This window comes from Rousettus aegyptiacus, unplaced genomic scaffold (assembly GCF_014176215.1).
Source record: "Rousettus aegyptiacus isolate mRouAeg1 unplaced genomic scaffold, mRouAeg1.p scaffold_m13_p_6, whole genome shotgun sequence".
In the NCBI taxonomy this organism is placed as follows: Eukaryota; Metazoa; Chordata; class Mammalia; order Chiroptera; family Pteropodidae; genus Rousettus; species Rousettus aegyptiacus.
In genome coordinates this window covers 86,219,346-86,232,338 of record NW_023416309.1, presented here as the reverse complement: position 1 = coordinate 86,232,338, position 12,993 = coordinate 86,219,346, and the positions used below count along the sequence as shown (strand labels likewise).

Sequence of the window (12,993 nt, the reverse complement as noted above, 5' to 3'; positions counted from 1 at the left end):
TGGGCAAGCCAGGGTGGCATTCTCAGAAAGCCCATTTATACTTGATGTGCAAGGATCACTTGAGGGGACCCACCACATTAACTTGGGTCTGGCAGATGTCAGGAATGTCAGTGGCACAATCCTGGCCCTTGGGGACCTCAGTATCTCTCTGAGGAAACTGAAACACACACACACACATACACACACACACACACACAATGTGTATACTCTGTATACAAACCTTTTGAGAATTAGACAAAATGGATAACACAATGGATCAGAAAGGATATAGGAATAAGAATCTTTTTTCTTTTTTTTTTAAATAAGAGTCTTAATGTTTGAGTTCAGATCTTAGTTCTGTCCCTAACTAGCTCTGTGGCTTTGAAAATTACTTTTAAAAAATCTGAGTTTCTGTTCCCTCCACTGTCAAAGATGGATTTGGACTCGCTCGGTCTCAGATCCTCTCCAGGGGGTTATAGTGGGCAGTGGTTAATACACTGGCACCATTCCCATAAGATGTTGATGCCTGTATCAGTCCCAACTCTTTTCAGTTTGGGGAAAGAGGCCAGTAGAAACCTAAACTCAAACTGGCTTTAGCAAAAAGGCAGTCGTTGACTATTGAAGAGGCCGAGGGAGTCTTAAAGTAGATCCAGAAGTTCAGATAACATTATCAAAGATCTGTCTTCACCTCTTAGCTCTCATTGTCTTCCTCTAGTCTGGCCTCTTTCTCAGGCATGCTCTCTCCTCATGGTGACAAGATGGCTGCCAGTAGCACTAGGCACACATCCTAATGGTTCAACAAAGGGAACATCTTTTTTCCAGTAGTAACAGTAAAATTCCCAAGACTGAATTTCACTGGCCCAGGTAGGTCACATGACCACTTATGAACCAATCACTATAGCCAGGGGCAGAGGGAGGATTTCAGGATCATAGCCTTCTCTGGAGCTAGGGAGTAGGCTCTGCCCCTGCAGAATTACCTGGACTCAAAGTGGGAGAGGGATGCAGCCTCCAAAAGAAATTCGAGATGCAATTTTAAAAGAGAGATTTTAGGTAGATAATGGCCACAGATGTCCACTGAAGTCACTGAGGTCAAGGGCAAGAGCAGTGGGCAGGGTGAAGGCAGAGTAAAGAGGCTCTTCTGGCTCTAAGTCAAGCCTGGAACTTTGGAGACAGCTGGGGTAAAGCACAAGGCTAGGGGTCAGGGGTCCTTCACATGTCGGGAGAGCAGTGTAGCACTGAGGCTGCCCTGGGCAGAGAGACAGAGTGCTCCATTTTCACTGTTAGCATCTTCATTTCTACATAAGCATGTTTGCTGTGTTGTGAGCAATGCTGGTTTCTAAAGTTACACACCTGGGTTCACATTCAGTTTTACCTTTTCCCAGCTGTGTGACCCTGAGCCCAATCCTTTACTCTCTGAGCCTAGTTTCTGAAGACTGAATGAGAAAAAGTAAGTGCTGGTCCCATCCTGGCTTTCAGAAGCTGCTCAAGCAAGGCTCATTTGCCCTCTGGCCCTAGAACCTGGCCTTGCCCGTTAGAATTCCTCCCCGGTTCTGAATGGATATGTCTGTTGTGTCTCCACTCTGGTCTTTCACCAAGGACAGGACCATATCACGTACATGGTTGTTCCCAGCTTTAGCACAGTGCCTGGTGCATTGTCCGCGGTCCATGAATGGCTGTGGAATGGAGCAACAGAGAGCAGCTGACTGGAAAGATCCTCCGCATGTGGGACCTAAATGCAGCCAGGCTCCTTTCAGCCTCTGCTCTGTCTCACACTCACTGTGTAGCACACATCGTACATGCATCTAATTCCCAAAGTCTAGGTGAGAAGAGTGGATTTTACTGAAGTTTCATGGGAAGACAGGGGAGCAGATGACATCACATGCCACACTCTAATCACACCACCTACTTGGCTTTTCTCTTCTCTCCTTCCAGATAGCACTCCTGCCCTCCTCTCCAATCCTAGTTTCTTAAAAAAAATATATATATATATATACACACACACACACACACATACACACAAATACATATATATACAGATATATGTATACACACACATACACACATATACATATCATCAAATCCTTATTTTGCACTCATGCAGTAAAATAAAAGCCTGGTAGGACGCAGACCATCTGGCCCCATTTGACCTGCTTCATCCCCTCCTTAGCCGACTACCAGGCTTCTGTGCCCCTGAATGCCCAACAAAGCCCTCAGGCTGCCTCTCACATTGATTTTCTGAGGCTCAGAGAAGGGGTGCGACTCATCGGTGTCATCTAGCCCCAGCGCAGGGCTCCTCCACTACACCCCAGCTTCATTGGTGAGGTCTAGGTTTGGCCCCCTCCCATGCCCATTTGTCTCTGTGGGTGGGAAATGCAGAGTGGGGCAGGATTGCTCCTGGCTGGCTGGTTCCCCTCGTGGAGTTTGGGGTGCTACACACATTGAATTTAGATGTGGCTCTGAGCAGGCCATTCATTCATTCCTGACCATATCGACTGCAGAATTGAGTGCTACAAGTAAGAAGGAGTTTAGCTATTATTCTCCTACTGATTTGATTTAATGTTTGGTTTATTCCTGTCTCTCTTCCCCCTCCTCTCCTCATCAGTTTGACATTTGCATAGTGTTTCCCTGCAGTTTTGTCGAACATGGTTTTTCTGGTAACTCCCTGCTTTGGTTTGAATGGTTTTATCCGGGGGTGTTTGGAGCCCACTGAGGCATCTTCCTCCCTCCCTACCCTGAACTTTTTCTTCCCACCTCGTAGGGGGAGGGGAACATACATAACCAATTTCCCTGGTTCTTGATCTTTTGCGAGTATATGAGATTTCCACTGCCTCGTATCCTTCAGTGTTTCTGAGTGAATGGGGTCTCCGTGTGCTCATGAATAAGCACCCCTCTGCCTTTCCACCAGGCACCTCTGCCAATGCCTTGAAATCCTTAGGGTGATAGACATGGCATGTTCTGTCCCCTCTGTTCCTTGGTGCTGTCTTTTGTTAGAAGGGGTTCCACGGCTGGACTGCTCAGGCCTCAGGGTTTACAGAATACCTGGTTGTCTTAGTTTGATGTCACCCAGAAGCAGACCCTGAGACAAGGATTCAATGGAGGTGGTTTATTTGGGAGGTGAAAGGGATGTCTGGGAATGGGTGGGATGTGTACCAGGAATGGATACCCTGTGGGTAGATAAGCTTAATCCTACCCCAGCCCCACAGGTTACCTTGAACCCCTGGGGTGAGCACTCCGAGGATGAGAGAGGTTCAGCTGAAGCTCTCCTCTTCACTGCAAGGTTGTTAAGCCTACTGGGGAATGGCCTAATTGGGGCAGGGAGATCATCAGTAGAAACCTGCAGATTCTTGAGTCCCAGCTCCTGCGCCTAGACCCTGTTTCCAGCTGGCCCTAGAGTAGAGCTAGAACCAGTGGCATGAGGTGACAGCAAGGCAGCTAGAAGAGGTGGACACACAGGGAAATGCATCAACAATGGAATGATTGTAAGTGATCAAGCAGAGATTGAATGATTACCTGCCTGAAGATGCCATCAGCAGGAGGCAGGGCGCAAGCATATATTAAACACCTATTGTGTACCAGCCTTGAATATATGGGACTAGAATGCAAGCTCCTTAAAGGATGAAGCACATGTTTTATTTTCCTTTGTATTCTCAGTGTCTAGCATCGTACTTTGCTCCTGGTCATCATACCTAAAATAAGAAAAATAGCTGCTATTTACAGTCACCAACTAGGCACTAAGTGCCTCATATTTATTGTAATGAATCCTCATGACGATCATTCATGGTAGGTATGATTATCACCATTTTACAGATGAGGAAACTGAGACTTAGTGGGATTAACTACTTGCCCAGGGTCACGCATGTATGCGGTAAAGTCAGAATTTGAACTCAGGTCCATCCGCCTTCTCAAGTCCCTGATTTCCCCCCTCCTTTGTGGCATGTCTTTGCATTGGGACAAAAGTAAGGCTACAGATGTCTTTGGGAGGCCTTCCAACTTCTGAGGGTCTGTCTTGTTAGCTGCCATCCTCATCTACCCCCCACCAACTGCAAAGAAAAGGAAAAGTCCTCTCCTCCTCAGGTGGCTCGTGGCGGATTACTTAGCGCTTGACACGGCGTGTCTCTGTGTCACTGTTCCCGGGCGGAATTAAATCAGGACAGGAAAATATTAATTTGGAGTTGGGGATGGAGGCCGCTCCTTTCCAATTACTCTCCACCCCGTCAGGCTTATCCTGGCGCAAACAAGGAAGGAGGCTGGATTAATTGCTTTGGACTCTGCCCCACTCCAGTCCCAATTACTGGGCCGGCTTGGCTCTCAGCATTATGAAGCACACTGCTGTGCAGGAAATTGTGTGAAATTTTAACGGATTTTCAGACGCAATAATGGAGCACAGGATTTGGGGCCAGCATTTGCTGGGCGGCTGGGCCCTCTGCGCCTCAGCTGAGGTTAAGCTGTCTGGGGTTACTTTGTGTATTAAAGGATCATCTGGTTAACCTCAAAGCCCAAGGCCACCAGAATGATTCAGACCTTGACCCTGAAGAGGTAGGATGGGCTCCTGGAGGACAAGGAGCCCACTGCCTTTATAAAAATAATAATAACACCATTTTCTGAGCCTCCACACAGGCCAGGGGCTTACCCACAACATCTGTAAGTCTTATTCTTTGACGTTCTTATTCTTTTCCACCTCTTATAAAGGAATAAAGGGGATACAGAGATGTTAACTAACCTGGTTATCTGCTTACTTAGTGACGAAGGCTGTCTCCAAAGCTACCCTACTTTCTGGCACCACTCTGCCTCCTCCCTTGTCTTCTATCCCTTCTTCAGGATGCATTATCAATATGTCTTTCCCACCGCACTTGAGAGTAGAGTCCTTCCTCGTCTGTCTCTGCATCTTCTGCTACTGGCAGAGCACCTGGCGCACCACAAGTGCCCATGAAAGGTTTGTTGCACTACACTGAACTTGGCCCCGGCACCTGGACTCCAAAATCTATTAATGGAAGAGGGGGATGGGCTGGTGCAACCCAGAAATGTCTCTGGATCAGTGAGAACAAGCCCCCTTTGAGCCCATCTGGAAACCAAAGGAGGAAGTGAGGAGGGGATGGTGACACCAGCCCTAATGTGTGACAAGTGCTGTCTGAGTGCGTTCCATGAAGTTTCTGTTCATCTTCACCATGGCCTTAAGAGATTAGTGGCATCACCCACATCTGAGAGTTGTGAAAATGAGGCTCAGAGAGGTGAGTGGACTTGTCTGGAGTCACACAGCTAGTAAAGGACGACGCGATCTGCCTAACTCTAGAGCCCCAGGACTTTGGTTTGCTTTCGTTGGAATCGGAAAGGCCTGGGCTGTGGGTTTCCACTTTTGGGGTTCCACACCTCTTAAAGCCTGGCACCTGTGGTTTAAACAGTAAGCAAAATTCCACGCACACATTTAATGTGCCAAGATAATAAAAGTGGAAATGATCTGGTGAAGGAGGAACACCGGGACCCCGTGTGGCTGCAGAGGAGTTAGACCAGAGCAGATTTGGCAAAAGGGGTGACCGACTTGGAGAAGGGGATGATGGCATGGTGCTTGGGGAAGTGAGCACTTGGCAGCTCACAAGTCTCAGGCTCTGGTGGGACCACCACATGGAAAGGGAGTCAGACTTGAGTGGTGAAGCCATAGAGAAAGACCCTGGAGAAGACGAGGGTGGTGGAGGGATGAGGGTGAGGCACGCGGTGAGCATCATTAGCTGTCCAATTCTCACCTGCCCCTTTTAGCAAAAGGGGAATTAATTACGTGCAGGGGATGCTCCCTTAATAGCCATCATTTAGTTTAATTTAAGAAACAGGCCTCTCTGCATACCCCCTCAGCCAGCAGCACCACCACTGGCAGCTGCATTGATTAATGGCCTCCTCCTAGATACAGCAGAGCAGGGGTTCTCAAACTGGAGCTGCCTCAGAATCTCCTGGGGCGCTCATTACAACACGGTTTGCTCCGCCCCACCCCTGGGTGGTGTCTCAATAATTTGCATTTCTAACACGTTTCCAGGTAATGCTGATGCTACTGGTCTGAGGAACACGCTTTGGAGCTGTAGTGGAGACAGGGTTTCACATGGTGCCATCCCAGCTCGCAAGAACTCGGCCCCTCCCCCTCAGGGGTCCTCTGATCTAATGGGAGTGTGCATAGCCATCTCTGCCACTTTATGCCCCCTAAGTACTCCCATTTCTCCAGTAATGTGTAAGACAAGCACAGCATCTCTATGGCCCCTGCCCTAGGCCTTTCTGTTCAGAAAGGAAAGGCTGAATGCCAAGGGCCTGATTCCTTGATGACTCCACCTACATGCAGCCCTTCCTAAGCTGGATTCAGGGGACACTCACTTGCTACATCCTCAGCCCCAAGTCCAGAGAGGATCAAGGGAAGCTGGACCCTGTTCTGTAGGCCCTTTGCCCCCACCCGGTAGGTGAGAGCAGCCAGGCAGCAAGCATCTCTGAAGGCTTGGCAGTGGCCAGAGGGAGCCTATGATCACAGGCCTAACTGTGGGACAAAGGCAGCCCCCACCCATCGATCCAGCTCCGCAGGCTTTGCCAGGACTGCCATCCAGAGAGCCTGTTTGCACCTGTGTCAAGGCGAGCTCAGGAAACTTAATTAGCTAGTTTGGTGTTTTATAATTAGGTCCTTTAAAAGAATTCATAGGTGGTGATAATAAGCCCATTTAGAAATCTATTAAGCTTTGGGGCAGTTGAAGGGAAAACCTGTAGCTACGCACATGTGTTTTCTCAGTCCCCTCGGTGTCTCCTCCCTTCGCTTTTCTCTAATTCTCCTCCTGCCCTCTTTCCCCAACTGTATCCGCGGTTACTCTGACCCCTCCACCATGCTAAATGCTAAAATCTTTCGACTGTCACTCTGTCAGGCAGTGGTGCACATTGATTCAGTTAACCTGCCCCACAACCACAGGAAGGGAGTATTATCATTGTCCCCATTTTATAGACCAGGAAGATGGACGGCAAAGAGGTCAAAAACTTCCCCTGAGCCAGAAGTTGAGTCCGGATGGTCTGGCTCTGAACCCCTCAGCACGCCTCACTTTCCTCGGCCCGCGTCGCCCTGTCCACCCACAGCCTCGGTCCTCCTCGCTGCAGTGCTCCCACCCTGCTGGCTGAGTGGAAATTGGACAAATCGCTTTTCTATTTTCTCAGAAAATTGGTGCCAAGGTTTCAGAGCTAACTTCAGATGAGTCTGTAATGGGCGATGGCTTCTAATACATTTTGCTTCTCTAGCAACTCTTCCCACTGGATTCCTGCACCTGCAGCGTGGTAGAAGGAGCAGGTTGAATGCCGCCTGCCTGCCTGCCTTCCTTCCTTCCTTCCTTCCTTCCTTCCTTCCTTCCTTCCTTCCTTCCTTTTCTCTCTTCCTCCCTCCTTTCCTTCCTTTCTCATTTCCTCTCCCCCTCTCTTCCTTCCTTCCTTCTTCCCTGCCTTCCTTCCCGGTACTGGAGCTGAGGAGCCAGAGACAAAGACAGCCAGTTTCTAGCTGATGAGCCCAAGGGGTCCCCTAATGCCTCCATATCTGCATTAGACACCCCAACTCTCAACACCCTATGTGTTTCCTTCATAGTACTTAACATGACATTTCTTGAAGATTTAGTCACTTATTCATTTATTTACTCATTTGTTACCTATTTCTCCACATTAGAATGCAAATGCCATGGGGACCAAAGTTGGGTCTGTATGTATCTGATTTCCTGGGGCCCTGCAGTGGGTCCTAGTTGAATGTGTTCAACCTTCACTTTTCTTATCTCTCAAATGGGGTTAAAATTCTCTCCTCTGCAGGGTAGTAAAGTGCCTGGTATACAGCCGGCGATCCACGAATATCAGCACCTGCACTCCACCCTCCCATTCTTCCAGTTAAGCACTGCAGTGCCCAGAGAAGTTCCACTTAAAAGACCCTTTGATGACTCTTCTTCTTCTTCTTCTTTTATTTTTAATAGTGCAAAGACTTTTCTGTAAAGCAAATGAGCCCTTTCAGATTTATCTACTTCAGAAATTGGTTGTTTTTGTTTGTACTGGGCTTTCTTAAAGTGGGCCGACTGAGTGTGTGTAACTATAGAAATGTATAAATGTATGTATTAGTTCCTTGTTACAATAGTTCATGATTATGCAGATTCTGAGAAAGTAGGTTCAAATTATGCCTCTGTGAAGCATAACAACGACCGCAGAGATGTAAAAGTCAGACGCAGAGTTGCAGCTCCTGAGCATGGCTGGCAGACAGCTTGCATTGGTGACAGAGCTGGGTTTGCAGCCAGGATCCTGCACTTACTAGTTGCATGACCACTGGGCAAGTTACTGACTTTTCCCTTCTGTAGGATGAGGGTTTATCTTATAGCATAACAACCCTATTAAATGAGGCCATGAGATCAATCATTCATTCAATGAAAGCTTATTGAACACTTCCTATGTGCCAAGCACTATTCTGAGCTCTGGGATTCAGCGGAGATTTGATGCCCCATATAATAATGCATTTGAAGCTCTCAGAACAATGCTCAGTGAATGCTGGCTAGGAGGGTGACTGTATGCACAGAGTGGCTCTATAGTGGCATGGCTTGTGGGTATTGGTCTGCACCTCCAAGCCTCTTGTCTGGGAGAAGATGTACATGTGGCTGGTCACATCTCCATGACATTGATCTATGGCAGGAGTTGGACCTCCTCCTCTCTTTCATGATGCTAGCATTCTTTGTGTGTGTGTTTTGGGAATGGATGGGTGTGGGGAAACGTGACATTCAGTGAACAGGTCTCAATCTCATCTTTCCCTGCCCCTCTTCATGCACAACTTATTGCCCTCTCTCATATGCAGCTTCACCTTGCACACTCTCTTTGGCTCATGCTGTTCCCTACTCCTGGACTATTTTCTTCCTGTCCCTGCAAACTCTACCCATCCTTCAAGATCCTCCTTCACAAAGCTGTCCCTGCACCCTCAGCTGGGAGAAATCCCTTCCTGACTCTCCATCTTCTTCCTCTCTCACATCTTGTGTCCCTTCCTCCCTAATGTCCCTTGGCCTGTTTCTGTTCCCCGACTGGGCTGTGAACTCCTTCAGGACTAGATCCTATTCTGTTCATCAATGTGTCCTCTGCACCACATTGCTTTACTTGAACTAGATTCTCAACGAACATTTCTTAGGCAATTAAACAAATGTACGGCTCAGTGGGTTTATTTAGAATCATCAGGCTTTATTTTTTCTGGGGGTAGGAGAGCCAAGGCAAAGACCTTGTGTGGAGCAACAATGGCCTTTTTTGTCTGTGTGCAGAAGCTCCTGCGTGTACGCTGCAACCCGCCTCTGTGTGCACTCTTGCACGTATCCATGGGGCCCAGGCAGTTGTCTTGGGTGTGTACGTGAGGGGATATGGTGGCAGCCCAGTGCCCAGTGATGGATGAGGGGGGTGGAGGTGACTTTCCCAGGGGAAGATTAGCGCCTGGCAGCTATGATTTGTCTCGTGCCCTCCTGTCCTTTTGCTGGGCCCCACTGCAGAGTCATTCATTACAGAGGCTGCTGTCATGGAGTTGGGGGCAGGGGCTGAACAATGTGTGTATGTGTGTAGGGGGGTGGCAGGCTGCACCCCTCCCTCAGGGACACTCTGGTGCCAGAGACCACAACCTACTCTATGGCCATGTGGCAGCTCCCTGGCGTTGTGGAGAAGAGGACCAAGTTGTAGTTTGTCTTCCGGGTTGTCACCAGCACCCTGGGGCAGCACTGTGTGATAGGGTGGGGAGGGGTGCTCATTTATTCATTCGTTCATTCACTTGGCGATTTCACTATATGCCCACCAGACATGTCTTCTCTTTTTAAGGAAATGGCCATTGCTGGAAGAAGGTGGGCGTATAAACAGGCAGTGCAGGCTAGGTAACAGGTGAGACAGGTGCTCGCCAGCCTGGGGGACTTGAGGGCAAGTGAGAAGCCACAGGGGATGTTGGAAAGAGCATTAAACTTGGAGGCTGAAAACTTAGGCTTGAGCATTGGCTTTATTACTTACTAGTCACTGAACAAGTCACTTCAAACCTGCTTTTAAGCCTTAATGCCCACATCTATAAAATGGGGCTGATGATATATCCTTAATCCGCAAGGCTGTTTTAAAAGTGAAAAAGCTGTCGAAGTGCTTTTTAAACTGGTAGGTGTTGTATAGCTGTATGGGATTACTTCTTCCTTTATCCTACTGCAGGGGTGGGGATTGGGGCAGGGCGGCCAGGTAAGACTCCTCCCACCTTGTAATTTATACAGCCCTCGACAGTTTACAACACAGTTTTACACTCTATATTTCTTGATTCGTACAAGAACCTTGCAAGCCAAGTCAAGGTAGGCATTATTAACTCCCATTTTTCAGGGCAGGAAGAAGCTCAAAGAGGATAAATGGCTTGCCCAAGGTCACTCAGTTAGTAGGTGGTTAAGCTAGGACTGGCATCTGGTTCTTTCTGATATTCAAGCCTATATGATCATTTCTTGTTTCTACATACTAGAGTTCCTCCTCTTTGATAAGGCTCTTTGTTCATCTCAGCTCCAGTATAGGTGGCATTACCTCCACCCCCTGAATGGATACAGTACCTTCCCCATTCCCTATACCTTTATTAAGCCAACTCATGATCATTTTTGGACACAATGGTGTCAGGGGATGGGGATGAGCTGAGAGGAGTCTATAGGTTTGAGAGTGTTAGAGGGAGAGACAAGGGCAAGTTAAGATTTTCCAAGAGTCCTCACCCAAATCTGGCATGCCAATGCTAAATTAGAATGGTAAGGAGAGGATAAAACTGAGGAGAGAGGGAGGAAGGAGAAGAAAAGGCAAAACAGAAAGAAAAGGAGAGAGAAGTGAAAGTTGGGGTGGAGAGCATGAAGAGGAAATACAGGGAGGGGGAAAATACAAGAGAACAGGGAATGAAACTAAGAAATCTGGGAGAGGCAAAGAAGGAAGGAGAGAAAGGGGGAAGGAGCCAGGCCTAAGAGGCTGGGGAGGATGTTGGTGGGGGGTGGGGAGGGAGGATCGTCTCTGCTCTGGCAAGGGGTGGGAGATTGAAGGCTGAATCTCAGCAGGCTGTGGAGGAGAGGAATAAGTCATAAACGCCGTGGGAGCAAAGGTCAAATATAGACTGATGGCTCCATTGTTTCCCAGCCCTGAGGAGGACCCTGTTGGGGGTTGCTGAGATGCTTAACCCTTCCCTGCCCAGCTTACAGACGGTGAGGCTGGCAAGGGGATGCAGAGTGAGAAAAGCACCTCTGTGTCAGGGGTGAGGATTGCGGAGTTGGAATTAGGGTTGGACAGGGAGGGGCCCCTCAGGGTTGGGACTAGGTCTTGGGAGAAGGGACTCAAGGGTCCTCTCCACTTTAATTCACAAGAAGTAAACAAAATAAAAACATACCATCTCCCTTTTTCTACTGGTGGTAGTCCTCTTTCGCACCCCTGTTGGGAGAGATTTCCTAGGAGGGAAGGAAGTTCCTGGGAGATGGTTCTTGAGTAACACCTATCAACAATAACAACAGTAAGTAATAGGTAACACTAGAAAATATTTACTAAATAACAAAAACAAAATTAGTATCAATTAATATTCATCATGAATCCATTAATATGTATTGTTACATGTACAGTGTTTATGGTTTCTAAATAATTTTAACAAAAAGAACATCGTATACATCTAATAATCCTGTGTGATTGGCATTATTAACACAGTTTACCACCAAAGAAGCTGATGCTCAGGCTTGTTCAATTTGTGCCAGTTAGTAGCTTTTCAAATCCTAACCCACAGATGTTTCTGCTACTCTGCAACTTTCCTTGGGCAGTATCATACTCCTTAGATACAGGAAAAAGTAAAGATTTTTTTTTTTTCAGGAAGCATTTGGTTATGAAATAACACTTGTCAGTTGGGAAAGTCAAGTGTGGTTAGAAAGAGAGAGAGAGGATAGCATCCGTTTGTAGGACAGGGCTTCAGCACCACGGACAGTTCACAGACTCTGGTGCCCTCACCTCTCTCTCCAATCAGCTCAGCATAACCAGCCTTCTCCCAGGGAGGGAGGGGCCCGTCGCCAGACCCCTAGCACCTTCCCCAGGGGAAAGCTGGGGGGCCGGATGTTGACTCCTCAAGCGCTGTAACGACCCCCAGCTCTGCTCGCCCCGCACCAGTGATGTATAGACTGACAAAGGACTTAATGCTGTGAATACATAAAGCGGCCGAGGCCTGGGCGGTGGAGGGTGACAGCTGCCCTTTAATGCTTGGCTTTTTAAAGATCATGGTAGAGTTCAGAAAGTATAGTCATGAGGTTTAATGATTTAATGGGGACAACTGGGGAGCAAAAATAGTTACTGCGCCCTGGGGAAAAGTGACTCCTCATACATATTACTTTAGCCTAATGGCCTATAACGCCCTCCCCTCGTGCCCATGGGGGGAGTCACGCTACATAGCCGCTGTAATACAGAATGGCCTGATTAAATGCATATTAAACAATACTAAATTGGGAAAAAAAGGCAGAGGCGGTGCTAAATGTATTTATTCAGTTCTGTGGGGGGAAGCTGGGGCTCCCTCTCTGGCTTTGGGTGGAAGAGGTTCTCGTCCCTAACTTGCTCCCCAAAATATATGGTGCCCCAAAGGGATCCAGAGGGAGGTGGGAGCCCTAGTTCTCTTGGAGAAGCTTAAGAGACACCTCCAAAAATGAGGAGAGATGCTAGGCATTAAGAGTCTTGAAAGGCAGGAGTAAGAAGAGTGACTGAACCCACTGTCCCAAGACCTCTGATGGTTCCAAGCTTGGGAACTTGTCCACAGAGATATGGTTTGACTCTCATCAGTCATTTTTGAGAGACTGCTCCTCTCTAAGTCCTGGGGTTACTCTGAGACTCTTGGGTCCACCGGGATGGTCTCTTATCTGTAACCTACTTCCTCACAGCCCTCCAACCATAGCCCTGGCCACCAGTTTCTAAGATCTCTGACTAGGCTAGAGTGAGGGTGCAGCCTCTGTTCTTCAGTGCACCTGTGTTCTCTAGACCACGAAAGCACATCAGAATCACCTGGGG

At 48.0% G+C, this 12,993-nt stretch overlaps 1 protein-coding gene across 1 annotated transcript in view; it reads left to right on the top strand.

Moving 5' to 3' along the window:
• The window catches only part of MRM1 (mitochondrial rRNA methyltransferase 1), a 78,871-nt gene extending 67,986 nt beyond the window's left edge, over positions 1-10,885 (top strand). The window contains exon 11 of the transcript XR_004951290.1: positions 7,780-10,885. The gene's annotated coding sequence lies outside the window, so the exon portion shown is untranslated. The remainder of the gene's footprint in view (positions 1-7,779) is intronic.
• The last annotated feature ends 2,108 nt before the right edge of the window (positions 10,886-12,993 follow it).